Source organism: Corvus kubaryi, unplaced genomic scaffold, assembly GCF_017639235.1.
Source record: "Corvus kubaryi isolate FWS band 111438036 unplaced genomic scaffold, C.kubaryi_AGA036_p1.0 split1-131, whole genome shotgun sequence".
In the NCBI taxonomy this organism is placed as follows: Eukaryota; Metazoa; Chordata; class Aves; order Passeriformes; family Corvidae; genus Corvus; species Corvus kubaryi.
The window spans coordinates 4895951-4910399 of NW_024582073.1; the positions used below are offsets into that span (position 1 = coordinate 4895951).

The window sequence follows — 14449 nt, forward strand, 5'->3', positions numbered from 1 at the left end:
AGAGCACAGGAGGCTCTTTTCTGAGTTTCAGACCCATTCCTTTCTTTTCACTGTTGTTTATCTCCAGTGCTGAATGCATAGAAGGGCAGATAAATCACTGCAATTGCTGGTATTTCGTACTTAAATAAATGCATCATTGATGCTGTATGTACTTCCATTTAGTGAAAAGATATTGCTGCTCAAACTGAGAGCGGTCAAAAGTGCACAGAAGCCACCTCAGGGTTAAAAACAAAATAAATAAATAGCAGAATCTCTTGACTCTGGTGTGGAGAAATGAACATCTGAACTCCCTCCTGCATGCATGAGGTGTTTCCTCACTTACCAGATGGAAAATTTTGGAAGAATTTCCTGTGGTGACGCATCTCACATCAGAACTCAGCAGATAATAACAGGGAAGAAGCTGTGACTTGGGATTAGCACCATGCATGCAGGGTCCTGTTTTAGTGGGACTTGCTGCACTGGTGATGCTGCAAAATTTTAAGGAACCCAGAGTAAGCACCACCAAAATGTGTAAACATCAGTGAGAAAAAAAAGAAAAAAATGGAAGGAAAGCAATCCTTTTTAATTTCCTATTCTTTTCCTTCAGGATATCTGTCACACAGCAAGCAGAGCAGACAGAAATCAGCAAACAAGTGGAAGGTGCCTAGATAGGTAGACAAGAGCAGCACAGGCAGAGGGAGGAGAGAAAGAATTTGAACGTCCATGGTGCCAGGGTTAAGCCTCCTGTCCTGGGCCATGGCCTTGTGGATGAGCACCCCAAACCTGTTGTGGGGAGCAGGAACCTCCTGTGGCTCTGGGGAGGTCAGGGTTCTCTGCAGCCGCCTCCACTCCCTGTTTTGAAGGATGGGTGCAAGTCAGTGTGCTCAGTAAATCACTAAGCAGGTGGGAGGTGGAGGCTGTAAGGAGCCCTTAACTGCTGGAAATGGGCTGACTCAGAAAATAATGGAAGATAATAAGAGACAGCAAGAAGTAGGAGCATGGTAAATAACATGGACGATTCCTGTGAAGGAAAGCAGTGAAAGGCTCACTGCCTCCAACAGGAAGGGAGACATACTTCACCATGGTAGTGGTTAGGTTATGTAGCAGGTCTTTTCCATCTCTGATTTCTGAGATCATACACAACATGCCAGGCATGTTACCTATAATTAAGCATACCATCAGGCACCATTTACCCAGGGGTGTGCCTTGGCTCCTCTGTCCTTTCCAAAGTTATGCAATTGACTCCATTAGGCATAGCTCCTTGAGCACAGGCATCCATGACTCATGGAGGGCTGTCTACCTGTCCAACTGCTCACAGACTCAATTAAACACTGTCATGGAGCAAAGCACAGGGTCCAATTGCACTGCAGCATGCCATGGCAGCCTGGTGCATGAAGTTACCTTGTAAGGGTGCCAGGTCAGGACCATGGCAGGAGGGGGGTGGCACCCCCCTGCATGTGCATATGGGAAGCTAGATATTGTTCCAGCACTATACTGACAACATCAGGCTGAATACAAATATTGTTCTTCCTAAAAATAAATTTTAAAAAAATAGAAAACTAAAAAGTAGAGTGGAAGTGATGATATATGCTAAATACTGTCCTTTTTAAAGGCCTGATCTCATCTCTACTTGCTTTGATTTCAAAGTTGGTCTTTATCAGAGTCATTTTTAATGTTGCACACTTGGATTGCTGAATAGCAGCAATCCCCAGCATGATGTAGTGATGGTGTTAAGACTCCAGCCTAATACTTGAGATGCCTTGGTTTTATTCCCTTCTTTGATGGTCTAATCCCAGATTCATCCCAGCTAAATTTAGGAACTGTCTGAAGTAGGAGATTTTCTTCCTTTCCGGAGGAGCCAGGGATGATGCTGGGCTGTGATCTCTCTGTGCCTTGTATTTCTCAGAAGCTGAGGAGAGGGCTGAGGAGATTGGGAAAGGGCTGAAAAAATATAAAGAGACTGGAAAAGAAGAGGGATTACTACCAGGCACTGAAGTGAAGGACTAACCCTCAGGTAAAAGCCATCAATTTTCAACTCTGAAGTAGGAGAAATGGTCTTTATGTCAAAAAAAGGGTGAGGAGGAGGAATATGTGGAGCATAGTGAGGCATGTTGATGAGACAGGAATGGGGAGAAGGGCAGGGAACTTTAATTTAGAGACCAACCCCAGCCTGTTTCTTCATGCACTGGTGCTGCGCACCAAGTAATTCATGAGGATTTGAACAGTGCTAGCCTTTCCTTCTGGACTTGTCAGGCCAAAGCTTGGATTCTCTGTTATAATTAGAAAACAAAGTGACAGGCAAGCTGCTGTCTTTCCACAGACCTCTGGAAGAGGCTTGGAGGATGGGGTGAACCGTACTCAGGGGAAAGAGGTGTTCACAGGGCTGCCAGTAGCAGTCCTGCTTGGTACATCAGCTTACACTGAAAGCGCCCTCATGAAAGAGAAGAAATGGTGGATTGGCAGATGTTGTGATGATGGGCATATGAGGACTAGAGCAGATGTGGTATTCCAGACTCTGTAGTATGTGGCTGCATATCATCACCAGAACATGTAGAGAAAAAAATCAATGGATTCCCGTAAGCAGATGTTAATGTACTGAAGCTGGCCTCTTTTCTTGTTTAGTTTTTTTGTTTGTTTGCTTTGGTGAGTACAGCAAGTATGTTATTACATGACTGTGGTAAAGAGCAGTGGACTCTAATGACCACAGCAAATTAATCCTTACAAAAGCTCTATGAGTTGAAGCATTATTATTAATGCTGGCAAAATCTTTAAAGGCAAAGCATGAATAAATGCACAGTGTTTACACTAGCATTCCAGATGTTTGATAAAGAACAGCCCCATGGACATGCATTTGCTCTCACCATCTACCCTGGAGCATGTCACAGATGAGGAGTAGACAAAGTGTTGCACTGATCCTGACTGTTGACTTTTAGGAAATGTCATCCTACATCCTGTTGTAGCTTTGTTGTGGTTTTTGATACCACTGGTTTCCTTTATTTTTGTAGTAGGAAGCCTGGAGGATTTGCAGTGTGTCTAAAGTGCTTCTATTAATTTGTATCTTGGTGGACTATGGCTGTAATATGCAAAATAGCTTTATATGAAACAAATTACAAAAATATATATAATTACAGACTATATATATATAATTACAAATTACCAAAAAGCTGTCACTGTACATAGGAAAGACAAAAGGAAAGATGTGTAAAAAACATGGGAAAATTAAACATGCCTGGCAGCTTCCCTGTGGTAGATCCGTCATCCAGAAACCATGCTCAAATACTGTGTCTTCCTCTCCCTCTCTCACTATTTTGTTTCTCTACATTTCTGTTTTTTTAAAAACTGTTTGATAATTTCTTTCCTATTCCTAATATGAATTTCCTGAAAGTCTTGTTGTTGAGTTGAGAGTAAAATCAGATTCAGAAGAAAGTTCCTATTTGGTGACACAGCATGTGAAACTTCCCAGTAGCCTGTGGAACTCGGTGAAGCTTCCTTCTTGGGGCAGAGCTGTGCTTGGAGCAGCCACAGGAGGTAGTGCCCCACTCCTGAGTTGCTAGATGTTCCCCTGAAGGAAGAACCAGAGGCCTCTCCTTGAAGCCTAACAGGTGGGGCAGCATCCTGCTAGTCAGTACCAGCTGTTACCGTCACCCCTCCGGGCAGTGGCATCCTGAACACTTCACACTGCCTTGATTCGGTCACTTAATTGGAGAGAGGGCCGGGTTGGAATTTGCCCTCAGCTTCCTGAGCTTGTCTGCACAAGTCACTCCACTGTCCTTGTCCCTGCTGTAGATCCCCAAGTTTTATCTTCACAGTGAGATAAAATAAGTTTCCAAGGCTTAGGGTGACTTGCCCAGGGTATTTTGATGGGTCATTTGGTCAAGCAAGGTGGGAGCAGATGGGCAGCACACCTGGACACACCCTGGACAAGCTGGTGTGCTCCTCAGCTCCTTGTTTCTTGGGAAAAGTGGTCTGTGATTGTTCAGGAAACATGCTGGACCTTATGAACAACAACTGGAAAAAAGGCAAGGGATACTTCTGTTTTATTTATTTACTTATGAGCTCCCAAAGGGGCAGTGTGGCCAGGAGCACTAAATGGGTTTTTTGAATGTGGATTCAGGGAATGCTCTGGGGGTTTCATCCAGGGCAAGGATGCCATTGGTGTGAGAGAAATTTTAGTCTGGGAGTGAAGGCATGTGTGTGTGTGTGTGTGTGTCCTGAAAAATTCTAACCAAGGTGCCCAGCTTTTGAAAAGGGGGATGAAGGGAATCTGAAGATTATAAGCACTTCCCTGGAAAATAAAACCCTCAAGCCTGGATGCTCACCCTGTGGCATATAGCAAGCTGTTAACTAGGTGACCTACCAAGTTTTATAGTACATTCCTCATCACTGGGAGTTTTTGAAACCATGAGTTGATTTTTAACTAAAATGGATGTGTTTAGTTCAACCTGGCATTGATTCAGGGAAGCCTTCTCACCTGTGCAGTAAGGCATATCAAATTGGGTCTAGTCCTTCCAATTTATGAGTTTTTTAACATTTTCTCCAAATAGTATGTTCACTGGATATATTTCACAGATTGCAAAAGATGTTCTGCACAATTGTAAAAACTTGTGGTCAGCAGTTTGCAGTGATTTTTGAACAGGAATGCATTTTCCTGTAAAGCACAACTAACTTCCACCCACTCCTCTTCGTCTGGCTTGTGAATTGGTTCCAATTTCAAATACTTAATCAGGGGAATTTTTGGTGTTTCATATTCAGGTTAGAATTCATAGATTGCAAACGTTCTGTGATCCACTTTATTGCAGCAAGATCCTTTCCAGAAACATTATACTATGTGTTGCTGTTTTGTGACTGGGACATGTGGTAAATCTACTTCAAGAATGAGTCAGTGCCAGATTCCACAATACATTTCTGGGCTGTCATGCATATAGAAGAAAATAAGAAACATCTGTCCATTTTTTTTCTAATTAATTAAAAAGAAATGTTCTAAGTACAAACTATTACAGGTAGTAGAAGGTGAAATAAAAAGATCCATTTGGAGGCATGTTCTGGAGTTTACTAATAAAAGGGGCAAATCACTAAACATTATTTACTAATAGTAAACATTGATGTTTAATCTTCAGCATCTCAGGAGTCGCCACTGTTTGTCTTGTGACCATGACCTGTGTCAACGTGGAATACTATTATCAGCTTTCAGCATCTGAAATCAATTGCAAATTTTCACCTTTGTCCAAGCTTGATGCTGTGTTTTTAAACATTGACTCAAATTTCATATTTTAGAAACGATTTTTTTTTCAAAATGGTTTGTTGCTGTGTTGTTCTTTAGACCCTTCTTTGGGCCTGGTATCTGTTCAGAGGGACACATACTTCCCTTTTGTTCACATTTTTAATGCAGAGCAGCTTCAGCGTAACTGCGTGGAAAATTGTTCAGGGCCCTAAAAGTTAAAATTGGTAAGATATTTCTTTTAGGTTAGCATAAAGAAAAAACAATTCATTTCGCTTTAAGAACAGCAGGCAGGGGGAACAGCTTCATAGACCTTGCTCTATACATATTTTTCTATAAGCTCACAGGCAGTCCTCTCAATAAAGACAACAAAATTACTGTCATATTTATCATGCTGGGGTGTTTCAGCTCCATGGGATAAACTTGGCAATGTTCTTTCTCTGAGTACTTGGAAAACATCCCTATACGTCTCAGTTTTCAGCATTCTTGTAGCTTAAGAATAAACTATCTCTCTTTTTTCACCCTTCATATTTCATACTGTGATAGTGCTTTCCCTGAGTGCTTGTTACAGTTATTTTTTGGGAAACAGTGTGCATTTTTCTGTACAGTGTTGGCTGATAACACAACAAGACTGCCCCAGTGCTCTTCCCTTAGATTATCAAATCTCAGTCTAAACAAGATTGAGAGAGTAAGGGTTGAGTGAAATGTTTTAGTTCAGAATTCCTTAATAAACCTAGTCAGAAATTTAATATGCTTTGAAAATAAAGGATTTATCACAGCAAATTATTTCTATTGGGGGAAGACAGGCCATAGTTTTAGAAGCCTCTGTATCACCTTAAAAATATAATAAAATATTTTATAACTAAAAATTACTTTGTTTCAAAATGCTTTGCAAATTTGCACACAAACATTTCATCTTCCTAACTGAAATATTTCTTTTGGTTTACTGAAAACTTTGAAAAGTAACTATAATTTTTTTTAGCAGAACTGTAATCACGCAGATAGTCAGTCACATGCATCCGTCCTTGGCCTCATATTTATAGCCCTGTAAAAATTACAGGAAGGTATATAATTGCAAATATTGTTAAAATATTTTCTCACTTTTTTTCTAATCTTGCCTGGGCGAGGTTTGTCCTGTCTGGTACTTGCTCCCATGTGACTTCTTGTGACACTGCTGCCTTTGCGTGTGCATCAGTAGTTAAAAAGCTGGACACAGTACTATTGACTTTTGTTAAGATCAAAAAAGTAATATTATTGAATAAGTATTAGTCAGATGCAATAGATAATTTTCTTGGAATTTCCACTTTATATATGCCCTCCTGTTCTTCTAATACCTCATTAGTACCTTTGCTTGTGCATGGAGACTGCCCAAGCATGCATTTCCTTTGCTCTTCTGGCAATTTTAGTTGCTGGTGATCATGACAAATTGAAATCAAGCAGTTGTAACAGTTTAGTGAAGACTCAACAAGACAGGAATGTCAAGAGTGCACTAGCTTGTTTTTAGGAACACTATCAATGCTCCCTTTATCCTGTGGGAACAGTTGTGCATTTGTTTTGGTGGTGCTGTTTTTTGGAAGATGAGTGAATAAGAGACCATTGATACTTTTCCCCCCACAAAATCTCATGTGTGTCTTTTGCCTGGCATGTTGCTCTCTGAAGTGTAAAAATAGTCTGCCACTTTGACTTTTACGTATTTGAAGACCTAAAAATGGGGGAGGAGCAGTGAGCACCAACTCTGCAGGTACTAACAGGTAATTTTATCCTGACACTCATAAAATGAGGCTTTTCCCTGGCAAAACCAGGGAGCATCACTGCTGGGTTTCCAAGCCTCTAACAACTGGACATGTGTTGATGAAGGATGAAGTAATTTCCAGATGAAGGGTGGACAGTGCTGCAAGAGTAACGGTGGGAATGGTCTCCTGACAGGTTGTTACAACAGTTGTGCTCCGTACATGTCTGAGGTAGGTTCCACAGAGGGAAAGAGAAGGGAAGGTGGAGGAAAACTGTAAGTTACTGACAATCTGCTCTGTGTGTATGTATTTTTTTCATTCAGTTCTCCCTTTGATTGTAACAGCACAGACTTTGCATGACAGATGGCTTACTGTTTCTCTCCTGTAAGCTGCTAAAAAGGTTCTGAGCAGAAACTCACAGCGTTCCTTTCGGAAAGGCACTTTGCAAGATCTGGGCTCTGTCCGTGAAGGACCTGAGGTCTAAGTCACGTAGACCACAGGCAGGACAAAAGTGGTGGGGCTTAATGTGTAGCATTCAAAAATACATTTGCTTCTTGTACTAGATCCTCTTTGATTTTAGTCTGGGATTCAGAAAACGTAACGGCTTCCAGATATTGCCAATATTAATATATAAAAATATTTCTTTCTTTGTGTTAAAGTGTTAGTTGAAAGGAATGGAAATAAATACTGAAAATATAATCTTCCTGTAGAAAAAGTCAATTCAAGTTTATAAGCCATATGACTACATATTGAGAAGCACAGCATCTTTAGAAATATCTGTAATGAACCTTATGCTTTTGTAGACAGTAAAGAATGTAAGCAAACTTAGTTCATTTTTTTCAAGTAATTATTACAAAAGTGTCTAAATATAAATATATAATATTTATGGAAATAAAAATAAAATATAAAAATAATTTCAGCTTAGATACTGGTCAAGATCTGGTCTATTGCCACAGCAGAAAGTGGGTGGCTAGATCATCAGAGGCCCTAAAATACAGGGTCAGGGAAGGTACACTACATAAGGAATGGTTATTTAAGATCATGGAATATATCCTGTGGAAATTTCTTTCAGAATTCTCTATACCATAATGTAAGACGAAAGTTTGGCTCTGGCTGTTTCAGTTTCAGCATAATATTTTTACGGATGTGGTATCACTTTAAAGCTCATCCTGTGGCTTTAATTCATCACATGAAAGCTGACTAATCTGTATGTATATTTGTGGATATTTTAGCAGGCACAAAATAACATTATGCTTAATAACAACTTATTCCTTTATTTGTTTTGTTTAAAGATGTAATGAATGAAGGCCAGGTTTGATTAACAATAAATTTTTTTGTGGTTCTCATGCATATCCAGTATCTTACAGAATCATGGAAGAAAGTACTGGAAGAATAATCAGGTGCAGACTCGCAGAAGTAAACAAACCTAAAATTTTTACCTTAAGACTAAAAGAAAATATGTTGTACCTATGGCCTATTATTCAAAAGATTTGGTGGCATTCCTATAAATAAAGAAAAAACTTTCAAACGTGGCCCAGTAAGACAACAAAAGGGGACAGTTAAAAAAACCCAAGAAACACCACCAGAAGAAGACAGCTTTTGAGCAGGCTGGTGTGAGGTGCTGAACAAATGCAGAACTGGACCCCTAAGTATTTAGAGCTGGATCATGTAAAGGGCTGCAGAAAACAAGGCTGCTTGTTTCCTCTCAGGAATCATGTGATAGTTTTCAAAACTTCCACAGCAGGTGAGATCCTGCCTCCATCGAAGTTAGTGGGGCTTTATACTGATTCAGCTGGGACCAGGCTTACATTCTCTTGATCTGATAAAAGTCATGCTGAAATTAATTAAAAATCATATTCTCTGTCATGTTCTTTCTCAGTGTTAGACCTTTGAGTGCTGCAATACCTTTTCTGGTTTCCTGTGAAGAGCCATTACCCGATAAATCTTGTAGGGGTTTTGCGGATATTTTTGTTGTTGTTTATTTTCCTGTGTCAACTTCCCCAGATGTGAATGAAATAAGGAGCTGCCTTGGTGACCAGATTCTTGTTAACAATTTAAATGTGTTTGGGGAAGGGAGGAGGATTTGCACTCAGCAAATGAGCTCAAGCTCACAAGCTCTTATTTTATTCCTTTTACTTGGAGCTTCATAACAAGGACGATTTATTTTCAAATGAATTACTTTAATAATAGGTTTAGAGTTACACAGAATATAGACAATCTTGACCCCATCTCTGCAGCTGTAAAAGTAACAGTGTGGGTGTGGTTGCCTGGTGGCTGGCCAGGATGATCCAGTTCAAGGGGGTGGATAAAATAACATTTACACTTACAATAACTGTTTAAAAATGTAATTTGAGTTCTGCCAAATCCTTCAAGTTCATTTTGGGAATCCAGCTTGTTAAGGTTGCCAACACTCAACTCTTCTCACCCTAGTATTTTTGCAAGTTATCTCCTTCTGCCAGATGCATTTTGCTGCAATTCTCACTACAGAGCTTGAGGTTCCACCAGCTTTGCTCTGTAAATGGTTATGGTGGGACACTCCTGGCTGTCAGCCTGCCCAAGCAAGCAATGACTGAGCCTGGCCCGTGAGACTCAGCGTGGAGGGAGGACGCAATCCCAGAGGAAGTGTTCCACTTACAGACAGCTCTGTTTGTGTCTGCTGCAGTAAATGCTCCCAAGCCAAGTAAGGTCAGGCATTTCCAGGATCCTTGAGAAAACATGTGGTGGAGAAGTTGGAGTTTTGGAAGTTGGAGCTTGTCTGTCTGAGTTGGAATTGCAGAAGTGTTCCCAGGCAGTGTGGGCAATGGGAATCAGGCACCTTGTCTAACAACAACACAGAATCAGGTCTTGAACACTTTGCAATCTCAGAGTGCTTAAAAAGGGGCAAGTGTTGTGTGAAATAGCCAGATCGCTCCAACTGGACTAAGTGTTCAGTCTCGCAGTGTTCCTGCTAAGGTAGCACTTGTTTGAGGACACAGGGTGATCCTGCACCGTGGCTGGCACGGGCTGCCACACGCAGAGCTTTGCTGTGCCTGGTCCTTGCAGCCCTAACCTGCCTCACCACTGTGCTGAGCGGTTGTGAAGTGCTGTAGCATTCCTGAACAAAAAGTGCAAGGCAGCATTTATGGATAGGAATAGCAATCACTTCCAGTGGCATACTGTGAGCTGTGCTTACGTGTGTGAATTAATGGATTATAGGGTTTTTCAGACAAAGAGCCCATGTAGGGTGGTGTTTGGGCTGCTGCTGCAAGGAAAATTGTTTTGAAGAGTTTGCAGTCTCTGCTGATTGAGGACCCATGTTCACAGCAGGCCCATTCAACCCAGCTTTTGGGACTACTCACAGAGTTCTTGCTAACACCAACATATTGCATGACAGCATCAATAACTAATGTAAACTGGTTCATGGAGCTTAAGACCTTAGGGTCCACTGTCTGGCCTGCCTTTACTATACCATCATACTTCATCCACTTTGGGTAAAATATGCTTTTTCATATCAGCATCTAGTGTTGAACACTTAACAGATGTAGAATCACCTCTTCAGTGACTTGTTCACATGGCAAATTATAGCCTTCACTTATTAAGTCAACCTTTATGCCTTAAATTTGGCAAAGCTTTTCAGGTTAAAAAGGTGGTGTGTTTTCAGATTAAAGAGCACCCCTAGTACCTTTTCTTAGTGAAGGTACACACATGTCCACATGGTCATCAAGTCAGCCTTGTTTTGTGTCTGGTCCTGCCATGACAAGATTTGTGATCTTCTTTTGTCCACCACCTTCTCTTATCTAACACATTTGGAATACTTTGCTGATTTTACACAAGTTTGGAAGAGTGTAGAGGTCTCAAAGAAGAGACTTCTTGCTGACTTGATGAAAAATTGGCCTGAGTAGAGGAGAGAGACTCAGAGAAGGGAGACCTCAGCTGTCACACACTATTTGGCAGCACGCAGCCAGCCAGTCAGTGGGAATGTATTTACAGGCCGCCTGCAGCACACGTTAGTGGAGTCATGAGACACCAAACTAGGGAGAGTTTTCCTCAAGTTTTGTTTACATCAAACCCCTTTACACCAAAAATTGATATGAGTTCATGCAGCAGGAATTTTGCAGTTCATAGAACATTTTCCTTTTTGAAAACAAAATTAATTGGTTTTCACTTATTAAGCTTTTCACTAAATTACATTTTCTTCTGCTCTCAAGTCCTCTGTGTCTTCTTGTCTTTCCCTTTTACTCTCTCCAGACTTTTCAAAACCTGAATTATGAGTACCAGACTGTATGTAGAAAACTGTTACTGATTTTAACAGTGTCTTACTCACACCCTTACTTTCTCCTTTCATCAAAACCTTCCGTCTTTTCTTGCTGTAACTTTGGAAGGTGAATGTTGCTTATCTGTCATCCCCAACTAGACCCTGCAGCTGATGATTTCTAATGTGGTCCCTACCCAGTTCTGCAGAGGCTGTTTCTGACAACATGGCCATGCTTGGCTCTGGACACAGTCTCTGGAATAATGTATGGAGTTATCCAGATCACTCTGTTCAGCCACAGTGGTCTTCTCAGCAGAGCAAGAGGTCCTTAATCAAATTAGTTTTAACTGATATTTTTTTTTATTTGCTTCTACTGAAGTAAAATACCATGGTACTTCTTTTCAGCAGAGCCCATAAACACCCTGAAATAGAAAAGAGGTGAGCGAAAGACACTGTATCATACATGAGAGATAAAAATTACATCACTGATGAACTGCTTATAACAGCACTGAGGACAATGTAACATTCTTTTGGAGTAAATACGCTCACTTTCCGTAATACACTGGCCTTCGGTTAGTCTGCAACAGTGAAAAGAAGTGGTGGCTTGCCTGAGGTCCCACATACTTGGTGCCAGATGGTCATCAGTGTCTTTAGAACCATTGCTTGTAGACTTTATGAACTTTGCATTTAATTTTATTTTGAATTATATTCTCTTTACCAGGAGAATATTCTCAACAAGTTTAGGTTCAACAAAAGCCATTAGATAGTCCTTCATGAATTTCCTTTAAAAGTTCTGAAACTCTGCATTTTCTATAGGAAAATTGGAAGTTGTTTTTTAAAGGAAATTCATTATAAAAAATTTCAACACCTTTAAATAAGATGTAGATATTTCTTTTTCTCTTCACAAGCTTTTATTAAAGCTTTGACCAAATTAAAGTCATTCAAACACTGAAATTTCCATTCAGTATCAGCACAGAATTTATAGAATCATGCAGCCAAAAATCTGGAAGACATTGACTATATTGTACCCCAATCTTCAGCATTTGTAAGTCAGTTTAATCACGAGGAAACAAGAGACTGCAAAATTGTTTAGACATACAAATAAGTGAAAATTAATTGTGAGGAAATTTTTCTATCTCCATTCACTAACAAATTCAATCAACAAGATGTGCTTAAGGTATCAATTGAAGTGAGCATCTAGGAGTATATTGTTTTAATTAGGAGATGGCAGTTTCAAATGCTACTTTTGAATCCAGTCCAAGGTTTTCAGTGTACACGGACTGTTTCCAAAATACACTTTTAAATATTAGAGCTTCAACTCTGGTTTTAAGTACTGCAGTTTGATGAGCTGTTCTGGTCTGGGGCTAGTAAACAAGTCTAGAACTTGCTGGATTTCTCCCAGCAGAAAAATCATCATCCGCTTACTTTTAAAGTTGTCTGGATTTGTCAAGTCTGTCCTGCAATCTTTGTCTCCAGGATAACATGCAATGCAGTCATCTCATGGGAATACAGAGATATTTTCAGTTGTAATAATAACATTCAAGTCAGCTTTTAGTGAAAAATCTTCCTTGTGGCTATAAAAGAGGTCAGCTTCCCTGAAGCTAAATTTTCACAGCAATCTGCAAAGCTTTTGATATATCACTCCTGTTGAATTTTAATAGGGACAGAGTGCTTGGGTTTGTATGCAGTAAAGTTGTTTGATTTACATCCAGACCATGGGTCTGGTTTTTTGAGCTTCCCAACATACAACTGATGTACAGGTAAGAGCAAACTAGTATGAAATTGCTAGCTTTTGTGATTATGTTACTCATGAATTTAACTGGTCAAAAAAGATCTTTTCATCCACATGCAATATTCTTCTTTAAGAAGAATATGAAAGAATATTGCATGGTTGTTAAGAAGATGTGCAGACATGAACAAAAAATTATCCCGTGCTGTGTTTAGGCAGAAAAAAAATTGTGCAGTTCAAAGACGGAGATGCTTTTTAATATTTTTTTGTTTGTTTTGGTAACTTTAAAACTTCTTTTTGTTCCTCTGCTCTTTTATTGCCTTTATCAGCCCAACACATTCTAACTTGATCAAGTTAAATAATATTCACAAAAACCCCTGCCCTTATCAACCCTATACTAGGCAAACACTACACTAGGAAAAATGTTGGTTTTGAGAAGCCCTATATTTCTCAAACCTTGCAGAGGTTTTTATTTCTGAAGAGTCTAAAGAGCTTTTCAGGTGCAGACAACACTACAGACAGTGTGTGTAGCATGGCAGGCAGCTTGTTGCCTCTTTATCCACAAACATATTTGGACAAAAGTCTAAGACCCCTGCTGTCTGAGCTACCAGATGCCTTTTTCTAGGAGGGAGAAGCTGGTCTCTTCTTCTTTTCTTGGCACCTTTAAAAATACTTGGAGACTGCACAGTATCTGTGTTCTTACTGCATGTACTGCAGAAAGACCAGCTGTTTATGGTCAAAGCTGGGATCTTTGAACCCAGGCTTGCTTTATCCCCTGAAGGTATTATGATGGTGAGTGTGTCACTCTGTCAAGAAGTAGAAGGGGTTTGAAACATGCTCAAAAAATTCTGACCAGAAGGGCCTGATGTCAGAGGTCTGGAGATGGGTACCACAGGGAGATGGAGAAGGAGGGAAGGGATTATCCATCTCCTAGGAAAGCTGAGAAATGGAGCTGAGTCACAATTTTCTGATAAGGCTGCCTCCAAGTTTCATAGACATTCTTTTCCATCAGGGCAGCAGGCAGCAGGGCTCACCCTGTGAGCCGTGGAAAGTCTCCCTGGCTGGATGAGGAGTCTTGCTGGCTGGAAGGGAGAAGACATTTCTGATTAGCCTTACTCCATCTGACAAGATCACTACTGTGCAGATTTCTCGTAGCTGTAACAAAGTCCTTTCATCCCACGGAGGGGATGTAAGATCTGGTCTCTGGTGGGCTGGGTTTCTTTTCTTGGTGTGCTATGTAAAAAGTCAGAAAGATTTCCCTTTTGCACTGCAGTACTGCTAGTCTGGTTGTTACATGACACTTTTTAAGAGCTATTTAAAATCTCAGCTGACTGAAATGTGTGGGAGAAAGTCTGTTTTGTATTTTGTCACACAAAATATTATGTTTACTCTTTGCTAGATAAAAAAAAAATCTAAACTCTTTGTTTTAATGTGGGCTAAGTCTAACAGGGGAATTTTTTAGGTTTCCAAATTTACAAAGTGTTCTTCCTGAGTGGTTAACTGTTCTCACATTTGTAAAAAGGAGGCAAGAGAAAACTACGAAAGAGGTTTTGAAAATTGCC

The 14449-nt window shown here is 40.2% G+C and overlaps 1 protein-coding gene across 1 annotated transcript in view; it reads left to right on the forward strand.

Moving 5' to 3' along the window:
* Positions 1 to 7072: 7072 nt before the first annotated feature.
* LNX1 (ligand of numb-protein X 1) overlaps positions 7073 to 14449 on the forward strand; it is a 123486-nt gene continuing 116109 nt past the window's right edge. The window contains exon 1 of the mRNA XM_042053400.1: positions 7073 to 7158. The gene's annotated coding sequence lies outside the window, so the exon portion shown is untranslated. The remainder of the gene's footprint in view (positions 7159 to 14449) is intronic.